Source organism: Falco peregrinus, chromosome 2, assembly GCF_023634155.1.
Source record: "Falco peregrinus isolate bFalPer1 chromosome 2, bFalPer1.pri, whole genome shotgun sequence".
Lineage (NCBI taxonomy): Eukaryota > Metazoa > Chordata > Aves > Falconiformes > Falconidae > Falco > Falco peregrinus.
In genome coordinates, this window is record NC_073722.1 from 61,864,810 (window position 1) to 61,876,658 (window position 11,849).

Sequence of the window (11,849 nt, forward strand, 5' to 3'; positions counted from 1 at the left end):
CTTTTCTTTGCAAGTATGGACAGGCACAGATTAGGTGACATTTTCCCCTCTGGCACTAGAAATTAATCTTCTGTGTTTTAAAACGCTACTGTTTTGTTTAAGTCAGTCAAAAAGTTTTGAACCTTTCATAGGCAAATTTTCCTTCAGTTATTCTACACCAAAACCGAGCTACCAAACAGAAGGTAGTAAGCAGTATTCTACACTGACAACTAGAAGTCAAAAACAGGAAAACTTTAAAAAAATTTCCATTACAGTGGGGGAGGCAGGGGGGAATAGTGCAATGCCTTGAAAGAAAAAACCTCAAAACACCAAAAAAACCCCACAACACTGAGCTTATATCTATGTTTGCAGAACAAATACTGAACAACTAAAATCTGAATGAACAAGTGCCGAGTTGCTACACTTAGTCTCCTTAATAGGTTGTATGATTACCCAATTATTCAATGTTTTTTTGAGGCAGAAAAGGTGAATTTGCTATTTAAGATTTCTCTGAAATTGTGCTTCTCAAACAAAACAACACACACTGAAAGGCTATTAACATTTAAGCGACTCAAGGATCTGCACCTTTGTGCACCATTACATTCACAACCAAGTAAGAAAATGGGATGAACATGAATATTGCATTTTTAAATTAATTTCTTTGAAGGGAGAGGGAGAAGATCAGCCAACAAGGTACAGGGAAGGAGTCAGCACACTGCTTTTGCAGCTGTTCTATAAGCCACTTTCTGCAACCTGGAGACCATGATTAGTCCTGTAGATTGAGAAACCTACTTCTCCACATCTGGCTATATTTACATTTGACAGGCATAAAACGAGTTTTAAATGAAGCCATTGGTTGGCAAGACAAAACTGCCATTAAGTACACATTGCAATGGATTTTTTTTATTTATTTTTTTTCCCTAGAAGCCTTTTTCCCTACATTTTTTTTTTTTAAGAATAAAGTTCTAGGCTACCCCTCTACAGGAAGCTGGCATTCACCTTATGTTTAGAAATAACTACAGTTTGTAACAGTAGCTTTACTGACACCAATCAGATATAAACAAGTTCTAAATATAACTTATGTGGATACTATGGAATGACCTCTACAGAACCAGACTTCTTTTAGCAATGATATGCACCCTATTACAGATACAGAACAGAAAGACCAATCCCAAAGTCTGCCACCCAGCTTCCCCATAGTCTTCAATAACAAAGCTAAACAACCGGAAATATCTGAAACCCTACGACGGAGTGAGTGACCTTGTGGAAGACAAAGCTTTCCCACTTACTCTGCACTGAAAATAGCCCATTAGGGGGACAAAAGTAACCCCTGCCACACAGGCTTACTGTATTTAGATGACAACTTACCTACAAGGTACCCCACATAAAAGTAAAGGCAGGAGGCATGCCCACATGCCAAGCTATACCACTGAAGCATCAGGCATTCTGCTAGAACGGCTGCTCTAACTGCTGCAGTTCATTATCTTCCCTCTCTCAGTTTTGGGTATGTTACAGTTATTCCTCTCAAGGCTTCACAGCGCTTGTTTGTCTAAACAGTACAATTTTATAAATGTGCGTTTGTGACCACACATCACTGTAGAATAAGGCTTACACACCAGCACAACAGCGCAGTGACCTGTGGGACACCAACTGTTCAACTTACAGGAGAGAAGACACTGCTATAAGGTTAGCTGAGCACAGAGGGAAAGAATTACAGGACTGACTGCCACTAGGCTAGGACAGGTGGAAAGAGCTGTACACTAAAGAAAAAAATCCAGAGGCCCCAGCTAACATGGCAGGCATCACTGCTTAGTGCCTGAAGCACCCAGCCAACAGGCTACAGGGCAAGCAGGGAAGCTACTAGTCCAATACACCACCACCACATGCTAAAGTAATGGCTAAAGCTGTAGTTACCTCTTTCAGTAGAAGCAGCTTTTACAAGACTTCAGAAGGTCAAAGGATACAGCCTCCTCATCCAGGAAACTGAAGACAGCTGCTATTAAATTATCACCTTGCAGTTAAGCTATTAAATGAACCACCAGCTCAAGCTGGCTGAAATTTGGAACCAGATTTACTAAATATCTTAAGTGTTGAGATGCAGCACTATTAGAGCAGAGGCACTAGTTATGCCCACTATATTCCCATATGAAATCTACAGGAAATGTGTGACATAAAAGTCTTGCTTTATGGTATTTGACTTCGGAGCCCATTTGCTGAGCAGCAAGACATTCTATTACGTGCAAGCCACGGTACACAAACCCAGTAAGTTCAAGACAAGGGAAGAAAGGTAATGTTGAATCCAAACCACGTACAGAAACTGCTCAGACATCTTGATTAGTGTGTTTGTTTAACAAGGTAGAAGCAAACTTTTACCACAAGCAGTATACATAATGAAATGAATGATCAAGAGCCTTTACTTGCTACTAGAACATCAAGGAGCAACAAAGGACGAAGAAACCTTAGGTGAAGCAGTGCTCTGCACAGCTCCAAATGAGCATCAGAAGCTATTCGTTAGATGATTTGGTGCAGAGCCAAGAACATTTATTCTGCAACTACAAGTCTGTAGCATGCTAAAATAAGTTGAGCTTCCTAACTGCTTGGCAAGCCTCTGCCATCCTTCTAGGCAGATACTGAGAGTGCAAATGCCTGAAGGCTTCCAGCTGCCCAAGGCCACCAACCCATGCTGACTGCAAAATCAGCCACTATTATCTCCTGGCACCAAGGCTCTGGCTGATTGTATTACTATAGTAGGAGACAACACCCAGAAAGTTTAGTTTCGTAATACTCAGCTATAACAATTCCTGAACAGGTCCTGTGAACTGTTCATGAGCACAAAACAAAGCAGAGAAAACACAGATGCACTACAGGGGACATCTGCAGCTTTGAGACACAAGTTAAGGACACAACCAGACCAAAGTATCTGTAAGGAATTCCTTTCACTTAGGGAAAGCTTGCTAAGGAAGAACTCCAGCAATCCATCCACCTGTGGATACAAACTTGACAAAAATCTGATTACCTGCAACTGAGCATCAAATAAGATGACCCTCACACTACATCCAAAAAAGCACATGATAGGTATTCTATTATGTGAGGGAAGAATACTTCTCAGAAAGACAATGCTGGAAACAAATTCATTAAGTTGAGACACATCTTATGTGACAACATATACTGCTCTATGAATTGCAAATTATAACAGCAGCCTTTCTTCCAGCACTTCCACACTGTTGATGGCAGCTGCTGGTAGTAGACACCTGAAAAGGATGAGATATCACAGACAATAAAAACAGTCCACATTTCACACAGACTGAAAGATAAATTAAGAATAAAGTGCCTTAAGTCTGGCTTGTATTACTAAATAAGGAATAAATCAAAAATACAAAATAGCATTTTTAGTGGAAATCTGCAGTAGAATTTAGCTCCTGCAAACTTACACCTGAGATGATACGGACACCATACAGGCTGCCTAGTTACAAACATCTGGTAGAGGGCATACATGAAACAGAGTCATCCAGATAGTACCAGGATCAAGAAACACCAAATTTCTGCAGACAACTCCCAGATATCTACAATGCAGTAAGACTATTGAGTCAGCATTAAGGGTGTCTTGCAGAGGTGAAACTGGCAGACAAGCCAAGTAATTAAGCAGCACTGCAACAGTGGAATATTGCCATCAATAGGCTTCCCAAGATTAGATAGTAGTCAAGCATGAAGTAGTGGCTTTAAGATCTTTTGACTACTGATGGGAGGAAAGCAACAACCAGTGCACAGATCAGATGGCAGAGTGCTGCAACAGATGGAACCTGCTTATGGTCCCACAAACCACTAAGCCAGCACATCCAGAAGTGGCCAGAAGTGACCTGCATCAAACAGCCATAAACAAGCAGTATCAAAGACGATGCTTATGCTGTCACGCAACACTGCCGAGATGGACTCAGTGGAGACAGCATCAATGCTAAACTCTTCACACACTTAGACAGTCAGCATCAACAAAGAATCCACAGCACCATCAAGGGCTTCAGTTGTGAGTCAGAAATAATCGTATACACAGGACTGAATGGCTGATGTCCAAAAGGTTGAAAGGAGCAGCTGAATACAAGCATTCCTTTTCCTCTTTTTCTTCTCCCCAAAGCAATAATGGGTGGGTGTGTGTGTGTGTGTGCAAACACCACAAAAAGAGCCTTACAGTAATACAGTAATGGTTTGAACACCAGCACATTTGCAAAACTGAAAGCTGCCAAGCCTCTCAGAGGGAATAACAAAGTCCACATTCGAAGATGGACAAACCACCACCTAGTTTCAACCAACCTATCTACAAAAAAAACCCCAAACAGAACAGGAACAGCAAACTGCACTGAGCCTTACACCAAGTACTGTACGTGGCAATAAAAACAACAGGGAAGGCTTCCTCAAGCACCTCAAATACAGCTGTCCAATCTCTGCAAAAGATTTTGTAACAAGCCAGATTAGATCTCTGTGCTGAATAACAGTACGAGAGGATAATTTCAGTGCTAATTTCTTAGACCAGCTGACCAAGCTCACTATTTCAGTCCAATGCTATTGGTAGTGCATACTCCCAGGAACAAAGATGGATCATTAACAAAAGTTTGTTTTTACATTTCACAAAGGGGAAACCCTAGTACTGCATACACCTTGCTGCAAGAATTAGTTGTTTAAACAACCTGTCCTTTCACCCTAGTGGGTTTTAGTTTTATTTGCGCTTTAGTGTGTTTAATTGTCAGCTCTTCCAGCAACACAAGTCAGATTTCAGACAGATCTGAGCTGAATCAAGATGGAATTTTTGATGGCATTTAATTACTCCAGTTTCTGGGAAAATTATATGCCAATTTAATTGATAGAAGAGGACTCACTAGAAGCTGTGTTTTCTGAAAAGCATGACTTTTGGGTTTGCTAATCCCAAAGAGCACTATTCAAGTACAAACAGAACCAGTGGAAATCAGCAGGTTTAACAAGTGTTTAAATAAAGCCTAGCAGTGAAGATGACAGGGAAGTTCATGCTTTGTGACAGGTAAAACTCCATCAGAAGAAGTGTTTAATCTTCAAGTGATATCATTCCAGATGACAGAGGGGAGTGCTGAAAGCCTTTCAAGCCGAATTTCAAGTTATTCTTCAATTATTCTAAAAAGAACGTCAAAGAAATTCAAGAACAAGACAGCATCCTGATACTGTTGAAGCAATGTTTATGTTGATTCATGATTTAGATCGTGAATTAATGTTTTAATGTTGATATAAATAATCCTAACATTGGGATGCATCAACATACTGGTTTTGTTCGCGAATCAACCTCTCCCAAAAGGAACACCTAGCCCAGTTACTTCCAAATGTTCATGGTGAATGAGTTTGCCATAAGCTATCTTTTTTAATCAAGCCACTTAAAGACCAAGGCAGACACAAGAAAACCATCAGTACAGAATACTGTAGCTACAGACAAGTGTCACTAAATAACACAGAATTCAAGACACCTGAATGATTTAAGTAAGCAACAGAACAAATGGGGGGGTGCAACACCGTGGTGAAAAGCACGTCCAATTTTGACAATTTCCAATCAAAAAAACCTTCCTATTTCGCTAAAAATGGGGATACAATTTATAACCAGCTGTGTATGTAGCTTTTGCTCCACAGAATGGAAGCCATATTAACCACCACCTAACACAGGTTACCAGAACTCCAGAATCTTTAGATAAAGCTTGCACAGACTTCCAAGTTTACACATTGTAAATATGCTGCTTTTCTGCGGGATAATTATTTATCAAACTATTCGTACTTATACCCAGAAAGCAGTCTTCCAGTTTCTCACCATTTACCCACTTACCACTTAAAAAAAAAGTAGTTTCCTACTAATTTCTCCCAGAAAGCTTAGAAATTTTTTTCCTTAAGCTGAAAGCAATTCTAAGGACATCTGAACATCGCAGGCTCAACTGGACAAAAGGACAGGCAGGTCAAAGGGGAGGCAACTAATTTCAAAGGCAGCATGAGAGAATTTCTCACAGCAGGAGACAGCATTCAAAGAACTGCACAGCACCTACAGGCAGAACTATGATCTCGCAGCTTAGAGCTGCTGCGAAGAGCTAGGGCCCTGCACTGCAACTGGATGAATCATCTATCTGTGTAATTGTAGAGGCAAAGGGCACCAACAGCTTACTTTAGATCAATTTCCTTGAAGGTCTCTTCAGATTTTCTGAAAAAGTGCAGTACCAAAACTGGTTACAACTGCTAAGTGACTCCTACAACATCCCTTGCCTAAAATCCTGTACATAGCTCAGTTACCATCCCAGTTCAAGTTATTTCTTTCTTTGAACAAAGTTATTTGCTGGAATATCCAAAATAGGTTACAGAACCTCCATCCACAGCGATTTTTTCAAGACTCAGTCAGATCCTGCCATGGCTGACCTGATCTAGCACGGGCAGCAGTCCTACTTTGACTTCAGAGCACCCAGGTAAAACACCAAGTAACGTAATAAAGGTTAATAACAAACCATAGCTGACAGACAAGTTCAAAGACTTTCTTGTTTCATGGCAGTTTATTTACCAGCCCACACTCTTTACCACAACTCTATCAGGCCACCTATTTGCATACACACCCTTGGCTCCCAAACACTCCTGGAACAATGGTGCAAAATCCTCCTCTTCTCTAAATTCTTCAAACAAGATTATTCAGTCTGTTGGAATCCAACACTAGAGACATGATCAGTCAAGCATCTTTCTCCAGCAGGCTCAGCTAAAGCTCCAACAGGAGATGAACAGAGGCAAAACAGAAGTCTGTAAAACTCCCAGCACCAAATACTCACTCATCCAAGAGTACACTCACACTTGTTTGGGAGCAAAATGGCTAAAAGCATTTCTTTTTTGGCCAGATGTGTTGATTTACAGCTGATCTCACAAAGGAAAAAGGAGCACCTTTCACAGGTCACTCTGTCTAGATGTCACAGATGTCAGCTGATGCCATTAAACTGACATGTCCAGGACACTATATGGACCTCATACACTGCCAGGAGATCACAGGAAAACCAGAGTTACTTAACATAGCTATAAACATATTTTTCATGTTAATGAAAATTCTTCCTTCAATAGCCCTGCTTTTGCTTGAAGAAGGCCTGTCCAATTTCTTCACTGATGTGAATGGGGCAAACACAGCAGGGAAACTAGCTCTGGAAGCAAGGTTTTCTTGTCTCTTCCTGTTAGAGATAGCACACAGAGTATACAGTAAAAGGTATAGATACTAGGAATACCAGCCATTAGAATGAAGTGCTACACCACACACATTCAGCCTGTTTTACCCCACCTCAGGGAGCATGCTGTACAGCTGATACCACTGTCACTCCGAGCATAAAGACAACCACCACGTGCACATCCAGTGGGGACTGCAGTAGGAACCAGTTCATCAAAACCCAATGTGGGTTACAACATCTCAACTCCTACTGCTTTCAGTGCACTAGTTTCATTTCCCTGCAGAATTCCCATATTTCATAGTAACATGTATCTACATTCATGTTAAATGCAAAAATGAGCTAGTATCCATTTCTTAATAGAAATTTAAGACTGCAAGAAGAAAAATAATTGTGAAATCTCTAAGTATTTGAAGATTGCTAAGAGCACATTGGCAACTTTAGATTTCAGTAAACTGGAAGAGCTAAAATAGTTTTATCATAAAGTGAAACAAAATGACACACCTAGGGGAACCATCTAAAAAGGAATGACAACAGAGACCAGAGAGTCGATGTAAGCAGGCAATGCACAGATCACATCATAGCCATGCACTAATGCCAGCTTCGGTTCTTCCTAACACAAGAACTAAACTGAATGAACCTAAATAGAAACTAACTGAAACAGTCTGAGGTAGGTAAGTTAAGTGGAAAAATGCCAGAATCGTTAAGAATTAATGCAATTCATCCAAGGGAAGTAAAATTCAGTGAAATAAAACTGGAGTTACAGGTGCTAGGAATGGAAAAAAAAGGGAAAATATACTGTTCGGTGGAAAGTTAAGTCCTGACAAACTTTTTGGTACTTTAAAAAGCCCACTAATGCAGAGAACTGAGACCCATAATTACTATTATTTTGTCACTTAGAGAACAAAGAACATTATTCCACAGAGTACATTGTCTATGCACAGGTATACTTTATTATTGAAAAAAATAATAAATCAGTGATGTTTAATAATCTCTGACAAGAAGAAAACAGGAACACAGAAAAAAACTCTTCCCATGCCTCTTTCAGAGGAACTCATACACTTCAAACCATACACTCACACCATCTTCAAACATGAATTAAGGAAAAATTTCCACAGTACAGATACTCCCTTAAAAGAGAACTAGGCTGTTGCCATTCTCACTTTTATGTTTGCTTAAAAGAAACTATATAACGGCCAGTTACACTTCACAAACACTGAAGAAGCACTAACTCTTGTTTCCACAAAAACTTAAGTAAAGCAGAATAAGGAGCGTTAACCTTGTCCAGCTTTAACTCCAAACTACTGCACAAACTGAGCATTCCACAAACTTGCCAGGTAATCCTCTGAATTCATGGGATAAAGGCAACTTTAAATGGGCTTGATTTTCCCAATTAAACAGTAAATATTATGAGATTGAATGAAGATAACAAAATAACCCAAACAAAGATAGGGACTTTGGGGTAGGCAATCACTTCAGCAGCTTGTGCTGGACCATACCACATGTGGCACTTTTGCTCACATAGGTATTTCTCAGCATCACACAATCACAATATAGCAGTGGCACATCTTAGCATCTTACATGAATATGCAAGATACCACATTTATATATATATATATATAAAATGATACATTCATGCATGTATAAAATGCATATATATGTGTATAAAAATATACTTATGCTTTTATTTTTATATATATATATAAAATTAGTCTCACACTATCAGCTGGCTAACCTGCATTCCACAGTTCCTATTATGAATCTAAATCATTACTTTGCTACATTGTTGAGTTCATTAGCTACCTGACATGTTAGATCCCAGATCAATGCTAAGTTCTACAAGTTAAAAAAAAAAAAAAAAAAAAAAAAGAGAGAAGCCTCCTTTTAGTTGACATTTTTCATAACAATCCACCTCTGTGCAAGAATCTTGGCTCTTCCTAAAAAAGAAACCCACTGCCATACAGGAGTGCCGACACAAGTTTGAAACCTCAAAATTCAAGAGTTAGAAACAGGAGTCCCAAATGCATTTGGAGTGTCATTACTCTGCCAAACCTCGACTTTGTCAGGCCTCTGCATCACATTTTTGCAGACTTAGTCTTACAGCTGAAATCAATACCTGAGAACTGATTAAGTAAACCATATGAGAACCAGGAACAGTTATGCATCCAGTAGTAAGGCTTGCTAGTTACTGAATCTAGACTGCTCAGAAAGATACCACGAAACCCGTTTTAAGGTGTCAGCTACCACAGTTTAACATTTGTTCAAATATTTTTAAGTTTCAGAACCTTTACATGCAGCATCCTGTTTACCCTGGATGGAAAACGATGCTAGGTAAAGTTTTAGCATCAGTTATCAGATTATTACCATTATTTCAGCCACAGTTCTGAAGCAGACTGATCTCTGCCAGAAATCAGAACTCTGCAATAGTTTAAAAGTGACTATATGAATTTCAAATACAGCCTTGTGACCACATGTACAATTACACTCCATAAAAACAGAGCTCAAACAGCAGCCTATTGCTCACCCACGATAATTAGCATTAGAAGAGCTAAGTTAGCCCCAGCGGCTGGTGTGGAGTCACGCAAGCCAGCCGCTACAATGCATCACTGTAGTTCCACAGGGGCACAGTGCATGTCACGAAGAATAAACAATTTCTAATACCTGTCTTATTTAGTAATCCAGACAGTGAACTTCATCATATTGGTCACCACCATCCGTTCTGAAAACTTCAGTGATAGAAACCAAGCAGCCTAAAGCTTTCCTGCTAAAAAAAAAAAAAAAGTTTATGAAAAGGTTACCTCTCCTCACTTCAGAGAGAGATCTTACTGTGTATAGAGCTCATTTAGAAAAAGGAAAAGTAACAATATTAGCTATCGGTATTCATCAGTGTACATATCACCTGATCTGCTAGACTTAGTAGTATTTTACATCACAACTACTTTTAGACTGTTAACCAACCTTACAATGCACAGGCAACGACCAATAACGATTTATTCTACTTGCCTAAGTGAAAGGCGTGTATCTGTCACAGTGTGGGACTTCGTCTTTCAGATGAGTCCCTGGTGTGGGCTTTAAACAGCTGCACTGCCCGTCACATCACAGGCATAAAACAAACAACAAAACCCCACCGAACCACAGCTTCGTTCTGGTGGCAGAACGTGAAAGCCAGAACCTACACATCCCTACCGAGAAGGGGATGCTCGGCTCTGAGCGTAAAGTAAAAAAAACACAGTGGTGCGGGGGGGGGGGGGGGGGGGGGGGCGTGGGTTGTTTGGAGGGTGGTGTTTGCTGGGGTGGTTTTTTTATTATTTATTTTAAATATCTGCACTCTCGCCTTGGCACAACAGCATCAAGTTTAAGCTCAACGTCCTTTTCCAGTGCTGGCTCTCCTCGCCAGCCTTGCGTGGTATTAATAGCAGCAAGCGGAGGAGTGAGCATTAAAGCCGCACTCAAAGCCCCGGGAGCGCAGCGCTCCCACCGCGGGGCCGAAGCAGTCCGGGGGGTGACCGCAAACTCCACCAGACTTTAAACATTTCAAACACGACGTCAGTATGCAGCTAGCTAAAAAGCCATGCCAGCAGCCTACAATTTCCGCTTCTTTAAATAATAAAATAAAAAACCCGAACCCACACCACTAGCGCCCTCCCGAAGTTTCGACGACCGAGCCCCGGGGAAAGCCCCCCGGAGCGGCCCCGCCGCCGCCGCACCTGTGCCCCCCGCGGCTCCCAGCCCACCCTGCCGGCGCGCACGGCACAGCGGCGGGCGGCGAAGCCCCGCAACCAAACAAGAAAGTTCTGAGCAGCAGCGGGGAGCGGCGGCCGCCCCCCAGCCCCGCGCCCGGACAGCCCCAGCTCCGCTCCGCGCCCCGCTATCTGCCCGCCGCCGCGCACCGCCCGGGCAGCCCGCGGCCGGGGTACCGGGGGGGAGCTACCACTTGTTTAAAAGCCGATGTCGGTACTTACGCGGACGCTCACCCGCAGCCGGGTTACGCAGGACAAACCCGCCCCGAGCAGCCCAGCCGCCGGCACCGCAGCCCGCGCCGCCCCCGCGGAGGCCCCGGCCGCGCCGCGCCCGCGCCCAGCCCGCCCGCTCCTCGCAGCGCCGGGCGGCCGCGGCTCCCCCCTCCCGGCTGCGCCCCTCCGCCGCCCCGCCAGCGGCCCCGGCCGTCCCGAGCCAGGCGCCGCCACCGCGCTCCGGCCGCACCTGCCCCGCAGCGGGCCCCGCACTCCGCTCCTCACCTGGCGCCGGGCCGCGGGCCGGGCCGCCCCTGGGCGGCGCTTTTGTCGGCGGAGGCGCGGGGGCTGCCGCCCGGGGGGCCCGGCCGCGCAGCGGCGGGGGAGGCGCAGGGAGCCGAGCGGGGAACTGGGTCAGCGACTAAAAATACCGCGCGGGAGCGAGGAGCAGGATCTCGCCGCGGCGGCCGGGGAGCGCGTCGCCCCGGCGGGGGTGACGGGGGGTGGGCGGGGGGTTGTTTCCAGCCCACAGCCGCCGCGGCGGGACGCGCCCCGGTGCCGGCACGTGGGCCGCGCGTGGCCTCGCGGGCGGCGCGCGGAGCTCGGAGCTGCCGCTGCGGGGGGCAGGGCCGGTGCCCGCGGGCGGCCATCGGGCCGGGCCGCGGCCGGTCGGGCCGGGCCGCATTCCCGCAGCCGGGCCGGGCCTGGCCCCAGGGGTGCGCGCCCCAGAGCC

The 11,849-nt window shown here is 44.0% G+C and overlaps 1 protein-coding gene across 3 annotated transcripts in view; it reads right to left on the minus strand.

Moving 5' to 3' along the window:
• The window catches only part of MTUS1 (microtubule associated scaffold protein 1), a 130,794-nt gene extending 119,273 nt beyond the window's left edge, over positions 1-11,521 (minus strand). Inside the window, exons 1-2 of one of the 3 annotated variants that reach the window (XM_055794281.1) lie at positions 11,402-11,521; positions 9,825-9,927 (exon numbers count right to left, since the gene is read on the minus strand). The gene's annotated coding sequence lies outside the window, so the exon portion shown is untranslated. The other 2 variants (XM_055794282.1, XM_055794280.1) reach the window with 2 other exon arrangements.
• Between the last annotated feature and the right edge of the window lie 328 nt (positions 11,522-11,849).